The sequence below is a fragment of the Rhopilema esculentum genome, chromosome 12 (assembly GCF_057945365.1).
Source record: "Rhopilema esculentum isolate cy_ngs chromosome 12, ASM5794536v1, whole genome shotgun sequence".
In the NCBI taxonomy this organism is placed as follows: Eukaryota; Metazoa; Cnidaria; class Scyphozoa; order Rhizostomeae; family Rhizostomatidae; genus Rhopilema; species Rhopilema esculentum.
In genome coordinates, this window is record NC_142826.1 from 1,239,446 (window position 1) to 1,251,599 (window position 12,154).

General features: G+C 36.2%; 1 protein-coding gene across 3 annotated transcripts in view; it reads right to left on the minus strand.

The window, feature by feature from the left end:
• Nucleotides 1-11,954, minus strand: part of LOC135681593 (cAMP-dependent protein kinase type II regulatory subunit) — a 22,313-nt gene extending 10,359 nt beyond the window's left edge. The window contains exons 1-2 of one of the 3 annotated variants that reach the window (XM_065196140.2): nt 11,926-11,954; nt 11,256-11,342 (exon numbers count right to left, since the gene is read on the minus strand). The gene's annotated coding sequence lies outside the window, so the exon portion shown is untranslated. Of the gene's footprint in view, nt 1-5,966; nt 6,428-11,255; nt 11,439-11,925 lie in introns of those variants that run through there. The other 2 variants (XM_065196139.2, XM_065196138.2) reach the window with 2 other exon arrangements.
• Nucleotides 11,955-12,154: the final 200 nt, after the last annotated feature.

A 12,154-nucleotide genomic window follows, 5' to 3' on the forward strand; every position in this document is an offset into this window, starting at 1 on the left:
TTGTTGTCATTTCAACGTCTCTTGAATCTGAATGGAATGTATAACAGAGTACTGGAACACAGTGGCGTACCCAGGGCCGGAGTAGTGGCAGGATCTGGGGCGTAGTCCCCGGAATTTTTCGGACCACGCCCTTCAAACACTCGCAAATGCGGGGAAATGCTCTTTTTGCAAAATTTTCCGCCATTATTTGCTTTATGTTAACTACAGTAAATAGCAAAGTATTTTACAATTGTTATTGACACAAACATACAGTATACTACACCCCCCCCCCCCCCAATGAGTTTTACATCGTTTTTGGACAAATCTCGAGGATCATATTTTAGAAAAGTGGGGGGGGTCCGGAACCCCCTATTCCCCCTCTTGGGTACGCCACTGCTGGGACATAGAATTCGAAGTGACAGAAATAGTGTGGATTTAATCAAAGGGTAAGCGCTTGACGCCTGGGAGCCCTATGTCTGCTCAAATATTTACCTGCCATTTTAATCCAGAATCATTGATAGGGGAATGAATGACCCTTAGTTTTCACATAATAATGATGATATTACGTATTATGTGATATTTTATTTTAATCATTTATCTGTATTTTTTCTGTACAAATCTGTACAAACATTTATCTGTGTTTGTGACTGTCTGCCCTTGCCATATGACCGATGTGTGTTCTGGGTGTAAATGTCTTATGATATTCTTACTTTTGATGTATAGTAAAGCTCATGGTAATACCAAGTGTCTGATAAAGAGAAAATTTTTCAATAAACGAGACGACGTTTTCTCCTTTCAGGGAATGCGAGCTGCATTAGCAAAAATGAATGGAAAGTGCTTAATTAACTGTTACATGTCGAAACATATTGCGAGTTTTTGGCACGTTTTACAGACAGAAAATGCCCAGCAAATGTTTTATAAATGTTTGCAAATACTGATTTTGTACATTGAATACTTGTGTAATGTCATCAATGTATAGAATAAATGTCTTTCGACAAGCAATTTCTTTGAAATGATACTCAAAGAAAATTATTAAAAATGGGCATACTATTATCTCAGTTGTTTCTAACGATCAGTATGGTTATGGTTATGCTTATAATCCTAGGTTCTCCATTAAGATCTTGTTTCTCGAATGATTTTAAGTCAATTTTCCAAACCTTTTTGGCTCAATTTTTACATGCAGAAAAGATACCAATAATTTGTAGAGTTTATTTTGTTACAGAATCGCACATAAAAAAATAAAAGAATTACAAAAAAAATATCTAAAAATGTTTGATTTTTCATTCACTTCCTATTCGTTTATTGTTCATAGGAACAATAAGGATCTTACAGTCAATTGATAATCATACATAATAGTAAATAATAATACGATGCCTTCATCAGATCTTTCTCTTTTGCAAGTTGAACAAACAAAACAAAGTAATCAAGTTCATAAATATTAAAACACTGATGAAATATTTTGAAGAATTGCAGGGATAAAGTGAGATCATGAATTTCCACAATTATCTTTATTGCCTTATGCATTATAAATCAATCCTACTTTATCTTATAATTGATGCCCAACTTTTTACACTAGTGGATCAATTTTTTATTAACTTGACCTACTTCGGTTACTGTTAATAAGAAAACATTTTTTAATGCAAAATACTTGATTTAATAAAAATATAAATATCCAGAATCATACTAAGTTTGCTTTAGAGCGTTTCCAGAACTCGCTATTATCTTTTTTTCACCAAAACACGATAATAAATCCTATTTCTTTTTACTTAAGATGTTAACCAAATCATGCTGCATAAAGGTTAAAAACCTAACTCGAATTTCCTCCAAAGTCAATTAGGCGAATCTTAAAGCGCACTTCTACAATGGAGAGCAACGGAAAATAAAAAACTAATAAAACGAAACTTAGGTCATGAATAAACCTCTCAACAGCTTAACGGAGAATATTTTTAGAACTGTAAACCCATTGTAATGACAAACTCTAACTGGACCATATGAGAATACAACATTCACTCTTCTATACTAGTATTGGAGACGTTTTCGGCATCTATTTGATACACATAAATTCTCAAAACATAATGTGTAAACTATGGGCCTAAATAGACTATATCTTTGATGATTTTAATGATTTTACTGTTTTAAAGAATTTGTTTTTCATTAAACTTTAGGAGCAGGACTCTAGTGACAACAGTACATTTTTGTACTGATAGATTATCCTGTATAGAATTCGATTTATTATTATTTATCATTTTCAGTACTTTATGAAAAGAATTTTTGGGAAATTCCATCCTTTCATCCAGTAATATTCTTATCAGCAATGATTTTTGTGTATTGAGCAATTGTGTTCCTTCTTCTTGCCAGATGCTTTCATACAAAAAACACGACATTTTTTTCTTAGCTAACCTCTCCATTGTTAAATGTTTTTCTCGTTACCTTTGTTGATAGTTTTTGTAAGTCAGCTTATTCACCCCGCTTTGCATTCATTTTGAAGTTGTTCATTCGTATCAAAAGCCCAAAATTGCGAACTGGGTCAGTTTTGCTTCGTCAATAATTAACTAGTTCCTAATTTATTAATTTCGTCTACATTCTGGAAAGAATGTTGATCAAATATGACAAATTTTTCACAGCACTCGATTAATTTCAATTTAGTCGTGGATTTAACCTTGGTAACTTTATCACTAATCTTTCTACATTTAACGAGTGCTTCTCGATTAATAAAGATTATGTTTTATTTTTTCGGAGCAAAGCCCTGTATAACTGTTGATATCGCTCTACTTTGCGCTGTTTTCTGCTTCGTTACTCTCTAATCTCTATCGCGTAGCTACAGAGAAGTGCAATGTTGCTTTCAGTGCATTTATTCTGATATTAACTAACAGCAATCGTGAGTAATTTTACAACCATCTGTTCACACTTCCATCGTTTTAACACATTCAACAACATGACTACTAGTTTCTTTGCAATGCAAACATACCTTTCCAAATCCAAATCAGAAAGAAACTTTTCAGACCAACTTTATTTCTTTGCCTTTTAGGAATAGTATTCTTGGCTTACCAAACCCCGCCCCGATCACCTTTAGTGTCGCCAATCCCCAACAAACCCCAGAAACATATGAAAAAATTTATCTTTATTTTTTGTAATATATCATGTCATGAATATATTATGTTTCATGCAATATATCATGAAATCTTATTGCAAGTTCTTATTCACCACATAAATCGAAGAACAGGAAAAGACATACGGTGTTGCCTTATTCTCTCATGCCTGAAGCTCACATATTGTTGTCCAATAAACAACTTCACTTAGAGAGTGGGATGACTAGCGTTGAGCTTCTCCGGGCCCTCAGAGTTTCAATGGGTGGGCAATATCACATCATATTTGCTCGCTGTGTTGAATTTCACTCTGTTAAGCCCTTACTGTGGCTCATTTTACAGCTGAGAACATCAAGAGTTATTTGAAGCTTCATGAAGTAAGTGCACATATCAGAAAAAGAACAATCCCTTTTGCTATTAATGTTCTGAAATTGTGCTGTTCAAATTTTTCTTTTCTTCTATGGTACCAGCAAATTTGAAGAATTTAGTGAAGAACTATAACTTAGTGAAGAATTTATGGGTAACTGACTGATGCAAGCATTAATAGGCGTACGGGGTGAGTTCAGATAGGGGGGGGGGCTGAATTTTTTTGCCCGAAATATAATAACACCCAAATACGGAGTATACTTTAACACATGTGAGCTTCTAATATTAGTCAAAAAATGATTAAAATTCAACGTCATTAAAATTATGTTAACTAATAAGTATTTTTGAAACTTTACACATTTTCATCAAAAAAGCGAATTTCTTCCACGACAGCGACGAAATATATAGATCATTTTATCGATATTTTTTGTGAATATGATTTGCATAATTCTCAGCAATTCACGCATTTTTTGCTCACCTGCCTATTCTTGTGATAATTGAACAGTTTGTGTTCCATTTCTAGGAGGTCAGAAACTCATAATCAACTTGTAGAAGGAGCAAGCCAGATGATTTCTGTTTAAGGGTTAGCATTCACGCTTGCATTCCCTAATCACGGGCCTGTGGCGTAACACAGTTTAGAGCACCTTGATTCGGCATTTTTCAGCTTTTTCTATCAACGGCATATTATTTGCGGATAGTTATAATTTTTTTTCAATTTTATAGACCAATTAATTAAAATTAGAAAATTTTCCACGGCACTACCTCAAGGCAAACTAGTGTGTCGTGACACAGTCGTTGAAAACATCCAAGGGCCCTCGACTAAAAGGGGCCCAAGGTACTTTAAAGTTCTTCAACTCTGAGAGTTCCTCAACCGAAGCTCTAAAACTCAGTTCTCCCTAGCTAACGAGAAAATAATTCTCATTTTTATCTTTTTCTATCGTGTTTGACATGCTCTACACCATTTAATGTGATCTTCGTGCTGTCCGTGAATAGAAGTCTCGTAGCAGTTTTGTGCTTAGGGCCCCTGAAGCCTCTGTAACGCCAAAGCACATAAAATGTGATAGTCACTAAATCGCGCACAGATTTCTTCCAAAGCTTTATCCATTACATTGTAAAATAAATTAAATTGGTTCTACATTGCTTTTTAGATGGGTTTCGGGGTCTTTATTCTTGCAAAGAAAATAAGTGTCCTGTCGTCTGCCTTCCCCCACTGGCAAGACAAGTGCGTCTCGCTTTGTTCCTATTACCTAAATGACAGTTCATGTTCAACTTTTCTCTTGAAATTAGATGTCTTTCGGTGTTGGCCTTAGTGATATTGTAGAGACCTTGAACAGCACCAAGTCCATTTCTCATTGACTCACTTTCTGCAAGATTAACTAATGGCCAAGGCAGTGGACATAGATGCTCAGCAGAGAACATTCCTCCATTCGCTTTGCCAAGCCCTCAGCTTATTTTAGATAGTCGAAGCATTTGTCAACAAGTTTCTACATACGCTTTTAAGCCGCAGATATTTTCAAACATGTTCAACATGTAGTTTTTCATTATACTTTTTGTTTTTGGAGAAGATTCCTGCCCGAATTTTGCCCGAAAAAATCAGCTGCCAGAATCTAGGGGTGTTGAAGCCCCCCAAGCCCCGCCCCCCGCCCCGTACGCCTATGCAAGCAGTTTAATTCCATCAACGTAACGACCAAAAGACCTGTTGCCAAGCATCTTGTAGAATGCCATCCCGCCGTTCAGATTTGCACTAGACAAAAGTAACCATCAATTCACATTTTTATGATATTGAATTTCATTGCTTTTATCAATCTGACCAGAAGTTTTGAAGAAGTTTTTCAACGGAAAAGTTTCTTTACAGACTTCTCATTGTCATCATTTCATATGGAATGAAAACAGAGGAAATTCTTCTAAAAACGTATTTCGATGTCTTTTACTTTAGAAACAGCTTCGTGCTTTGTAACAAAGAGTGCATTATTGACAAAACCTGCGAAACATAATGCTTATTGTAAGCAACAATAAACAAAGACACTGCTAGACACCCATCAATTGCTAAAGATAGCACTGTTTTGTTTGATTATTGCAAACAATTTTTCTCGAATGCCATTCTCTCAATCATTTTCTCTTATTCTCAGCCAATTTTTCTCAATGTTTTAGTTATCAGCACACTTTCGTTTGTTACTAAAGTTTGAATGCAAATTTAATCTGTTAAATTTAGATCAAACTGTATCGATTCAATTTTATTAACTGAATTAATAACTGTTGTGAAATTTTGAAACGCTGGCAAAACAGAGAGAGGATTTCTCAGTCACAGTGAACATCTGAGGTCTTAAAATATAAAATCTAACGCAGAATCTTATATTTTATAAATACTTGAAGCTATCAGCAGCAAAAAGGTATATTTTTGAACCAGCAGTTGATATTGTGCTATTCCTCTCTGTTTATCTCATTGCAAATGTAGTAATTTTGTCTAACAGATTCTTACAACTAACATTGAAAAGACACAATCATGCTTTCAAAACAACTGAAAACATTTCTCACCTTGATTATCCAAATCTCGGCAACATATGCTTGAGCAAGTATTTAAAATTGAGAATCTTTAACAACAGACCTAGGCTCTCGTTTCCCAATGTCAGAATCACACCATAACAAATCGAAGAGCACCAAGGACTGGTTTGGCTACAAAATGCACGCTAGTCCTTGGCCCACCGCAAACAGGTCGGCCACCAGTTTTGCTTTGATTCCTACAGTTTGTTTACATTCAAGTCCATGAAGTTTGGACTAGAATTTAAAGACTTGAGTTTCGCAGCCAATCAACTGTAAATAAGCCCTACCAGCGACAATGAAAATCCGTAGATCCTTGAGCGCTTAGAAATCGCTGGGTGCTCAAGTTCTTGTCCTTCCTAAACTGATTATCTCTTGTAAGTAGATTCAAGGGTCTTGTGCCCACTGTGCGCTCCTACTCGATTCACTTGAGTTTGGTTTCAAATGCATAAAACAATCTGCACATGGATATAAGTACTTTTATTCCAAGCCTCTGCTTATTTCAAAATGTGGAACTTAGCATTACAATATTGAATTGGATTGATGTGGCGCTTTCATTTCTCAAGCAAACAGCAAGCAAGAAACGTAGCAGAAAACCAATAAATCCAGGAACCAAGCAAAACAATCAAGAAACATGCAAGCATTCAAGCAAGCATTCAAGCAATTAAGCGAAAAATTAAGCAAGCAGGCAAGCCAGCAAGCAAGAAGGCAAGCAAGAAGGCAAGCAAGCACGTAAGAAGGCAAGCAAGCAAAAAGGCAAGCAAAACAATCAAGAAACATAGCAGGAAAGCAATAAATCCAGGAACCAAGCAAAACAATCAAGAAACGTGCAAGCATTCAAGCAAGCATTCAAGCAATTGAGCAAACAATTAAGCAAGCAGGCAAGCAAGCAAGCAAGATGGCAAGCAAGCAAAAAGGCAAGCAAGAGAGCAAGCTAGAAAGCAAGCAAGCAAGCAAGCAAGCAAGCAAGCAAGCAAGCAAGCAAGCAAGCAAGCAAGCAAGCAAATTAACAAGTAACAAGTCAAACAAGCCTAGTAATTATATATACTCTTATCTTTAGTAACCGCATAGTCCAATTTTAATAAGCGCTTCCTTTTTTAACAAGGAAATAAGTTGTAACCCTTATTTAAACAGAAGGGCACCACTTTTGAAAATGAGCAAACTATCCAATTGCAAAAAAAACTCTTTGTAATTATATTGTCACAATTCCAGCTGTATCATTAAGCAACCAAAATGTTAACAGCACTTTTAAAGGGAATGAAGAAATATGTAATATCGCTAGTGTGTAATATCAAAATACTTTAAGGACTAATATGCCCAACTTTTCCAGTTTATTTTTCGTCAGATGTATAAGAATTAGGTATAATTTCTTAGTATGACCACTGATTGGGGGGCCATTGCTTTTCCCTCACTCATCTCCTACCCAAAGCCATTGATTTTTGAGAAATGCAATTTTTATGTCCAGTTTCCTCTTTACACGGCGTTGGTGTCACAAAACAGTTGAATAAATCGAATCTAGTACCAAATAGATAGACTTTATTTTCAGGCGGCAGATATAAAGATGTGTGAGTATTGTAGCGTATAACTTTGCCTAGCAGAAAGTTTCCATTGGCAAAACGCCTGCCTGCTCTGTAAGAAATGATATCAGATACTCTAGTACCTTCGTTGCCTTTCGGGATCACATCGGTAGCGGATACTGTTCAATTAGATAAAATGAATAAAAAGATCCAGAAGTGAATCTGAAAAATATAAGAGAAGAAGCGGCTTGTTCCGCATACCAGCGGATTTGTGTTAAAGTGTCTGGAAAGATGATAGAAGTGTAGTAGAAGTGTGACAGCTCATTTAGTTGATCACTAATTGACACATCATTTAAGCGCGTGGAATGAATGATATATTACAAGTTCTTCCTAAATTGCCCAGGTTAGTGTCATCTGGGTATTTTTTAGAGGTCGTTAAACATTTACTTTCCAAACTCGGACTTACGATGTTACTTACGACGGACCAATATCTGTGTCCAAGAACTACAATAGCGCTTATCACCATGTTTGTACCCCATAGCGTACAAGACCGGGTTTCAAAAATATTTCCCTGTCAGACTACGGACAGAAGCTTTGCTATAAGAGAAGCTGGGCGATGAGGTATGACGCTGAAAATGGATCCCGCTTTGTCTAGAATTTAACGGTAGAGTAATTGCATCTCAGAGGAAAGAGATTTATCAGAATTACGAGATAAGCATAGCTGTGCCGTTAATGATCTACTTCGAGTATTAGATTTATGCATAGTTGATCCAGGATTCGCTAATATGTCTTCATTTGTGCTGCATGATTCAATGTTGCCTATTTGTATGCAGATCTTATAGCCGATAACAAAGTCGCAATCCTGTTGCACTTTCAACTTTGCATCAGGCAAATATCAACCAAGGAAATTAGTAGGCGAATATTCCAAAAGAAACTTTTTTGTTCTGACTTTGCCATGAACGGTGTCACTCGTTCCTTTGTACACTTATCAGTACGATTACAGAGTGCACTGACGGATTTTGCTCATTCTTGAAAGAACGCTACCGTTTAGCGTGCAGCTTTAATCAACTTAAACGCAATTATCTTCTCTTTTATATTGACGATAAATGCATTGTTCCTCCACAGGAGGCACTTCTAGCGCTCCAGTCAGGTGGTTAGTCTTAGAGATTTTTCCTCTGCTGTCGTTCTAGCTAGCATCAAGTGCCGCCGTAGTGAGCAAACTTTTGCTGTCCCTGCTGACTTTGCAATAATTATCATAATAATGAACACACTACCATGATTATCATCGTTATTATTATAACAATATAGCCAAGCATATTTTGATTGTAATGATACAACTTATTTTATTTTGTGATTGACCAGGTATTTTCATCTAATCTCTTTTGAAAATGAAAACAAAAACTTTTTTAAGGGTTAAAAATGCAAATTTATTGATCATTATTACGAGTCATTTAACACTATTGTGAGAGTAACACTCTTTTAAAACAAAGTGTTGGGCGTTCTTGTCCCAGCTAGCAAAACTCATAATTCACTGATAGATACTTTCTTGTGATTTAAAACAGTAATCTATATCATATAAAAACAAAAAAATAAGCAATTTGTAAATTGCACTCGACCCTTCAGGTCTTTTTGTTGCTGTTTTCACGAAAAATTCATTTTAGGGCACATCTGGATAGACGTTATTAAAGAGAAAGTAACTGACTGCCCCGGAAGTGACAGGGCCTTAAAAACATTTGAAATTTTAACAGCTTACTTTAAACAAAGTTAATCTGAATGTTGCTTAATGCTTTTTTGAATAAACAAAGCTCCACCTGCATTAACAATCACGAAGATCCCATTCTGGGAAAAATCATCTTTTAAACCGTCCTCCGTTTTCTCTTTTTCGAGCAGGCCATTTATCGCCAATTTTTTCTTCGACTTTTCACTGTTTTGAAAACTGAAACAGCATTTTTTTGCCGGCGATGTCCAAGCGCTTTTGGTTAAATACATTATGATTTTGCCTTGGCTCATGAAGCAAGACATCTTGGTCACAGACCTTGTCTCGGTTATGATCGGCGCGTCTGTGCGTAACCAATTTGTCATTCGTGAAAAAAGTAAAATGTCTAACATGTTTGATATTTTTGTCATTCGTGACACATTGCTTGCTGTGTGCTGGGACGGCAGTTTTCTTCCTTACGACTGGGCAATAAAGCGCATGCGCACCATCAATAGCACAGATCTATTCTCTCTTGATGAGCAAAAATGGACGGTCTTATTCTTGGATTTTCTTTCCGTATACAAAGAGCAACTTCTAACAGAATATTTTAAAAGTTTCTTGTCCCAGCAATGAAATCGACGAAACGTCTCCGGGTCTACAACATCCAGTTCCCTAAACAAATTCACAGAATGCCTTAAGTACTTCTTCTTTGAATCCAGTCAACATTGAAATGGCTAGAAACATTTCTTCTTGATTTTCTTCTTCTTCAGAGAAAGAGCTATGGAAGGCATTTGAATCCACTATTTTCTCAAAGCTAAAAACCCCCATCTCTAGTAGTCGCCCCTATCCTAGAGTCGCCCCTTCTAAAAGCAAAACTTTTTAGTATACGATCAGGCGTTTAATAGATCAAAAACGGTACTTCCTAACTGCACCTAGGTCGCCAATATTTCTTCTAAATTTCTGAAATTTTCAGCCATTCTGATTTGTTCAATGCCAGTGAACAACCAGTCTACGCCAAGTCGATCTTGCAAAGTGAAGGTCGTCCTTGACATCTTACGTTAGCCGTTCATCTAGATAAAAACATCTTTCTCGAAGGTGCCGACAACGAACTCTATTGAAAAAATTCGCTGCTTTTTAGAATTCGAGATCACTTTTACTCTTTCTCGTGTTGCAAAGAATGTAAGGATTCGCACAAAGTAAAAAACAGCATCAAATCACCACCGTTTTTTTCGTCCGCCGCTCTCCGCTTTCGTTGCAGATGTCGTTTAACGCAGCCACCGCCATCGTTGACGCAGCCACTGTTATAGTTTAAGCCGCTACCGTAACCGTAGCTAAAGCAGCCGCTGCCAAAATCCTCATTATTGTCTCTAAGTTTAGCACTGTATTCTAGTACTTCATTCCTTATAGCAGGTATTTGAAGAGATGAAGACTTCACGCATAGCCAGTCTCTTTGTCATTAAAGGAAGCTATTTTTAGTAGCCCTGGTCACAATGCTCTCATTTCATTAACTACTTTGATCTTAACCTATATTCCATTCAACAAATCTCAATATTAAATGTTGCCGCGTTAATCGTTTCCATACATTTCAATTCAATAATATTTTGTTAGGATCGTTAGTATTGCTGATCTCTAAATCTAGGAATCTTCAATAGAATTTTTTTAAATGCTTTTAACTCATTCCTAGCAAATAATCTGTAAGTCAAAGAGCATAAGCTGTTCTGACTGTTCATGATTCACTCAGTTCAGAACGTGGTTTATACTTTGTTTCTAAATACAATAAAGCAAGATCATTGAAGCTTGGTCGCAAAATGAGCTAGATTTACTTTCAAACCCTTCCTTATTTCACAACAAGCCCTCGCAAGACATGAAGATAATTGGGTTCTTTGCAACAACTTGTTAAGGTGGCCGTTAACTTAATCAGTACAGAAATTAACGCAAAAACATTAAAAAAACAGCCTTAGAAACGACAGATTAAATATTCCACAATGACCTACAAGTTTCTACAATGAAAAATGTTTCTGTAATCAAGGTGGCAAGAAATAACGATCCTTAACATACCAAAAACAAACTCACCTCAAGCGATTATAAGCAATGCTACGTCGTCCGTGTTTATGCCAAAGACATCAAGTCAAGTCTGAAACTCAGGACAGAAAAATGCAGCTGCAATAAGAAACAAGACGAAGAGAAATCGCTTTAGCTAGCTGACGGTATGATTTCAAGGTAACCGAGAAAAATGCAATTGATAAAAAGCCAACCACTCTAGTGCATTAGCACCTGCCCAACTATCCGGGGGTCAGCTCAAGTATTGTGGCAGTTTTCAAACTGAAGTCGTTTCTACTCTTGCAAAAATCTATAGACGTTTTATCAAGAAGAATGATACTCCGATCTTCGTATTTCGTCGCCGCATTTGTTCGAATTACATGTAACAAACGAACTCCCTCTAAACCAACTACATGTAACGAACAGTCGGTAAAACTAAAAGGCAATCTAGTGGAAGTTCAGAATCTAGTGATTAATCAGTTATTGGGATTAGATAATTCATTAAAAAAGTAAGAATATAAATTCTTTTAAGAAAGACTTGACATTTGTCGAGAAAAAATTTCATCGTTTCTAACGTAAGTATTGTATTCCGATTTTCAGTAAAATATAATTTCTGTCAGTATTCCAAGTCTTTTACAATGTCGACTTACGAAATACGAAATACGGAGACATAAACACTTGGAAGAAATTGCAAAACAGTCACCTTTGTTTCAACTTGTTTCTGCCTAACAAAGAATCCACTGTACGAACTGATGACTGCATGGCTGTTGCAGTATTTCTACAGCTTTACATTATTCGCTTAACAGAAGGCCATTTTTGAAAGTTTTAAGGGATATTGAAAACAAAAGCACATTGTCCAGTTTCTCTAAATAAAGCCGAAATGATTTTTGTTTTTACGCATATGAACGAGACTCTGTTACTCTTTTTAAATA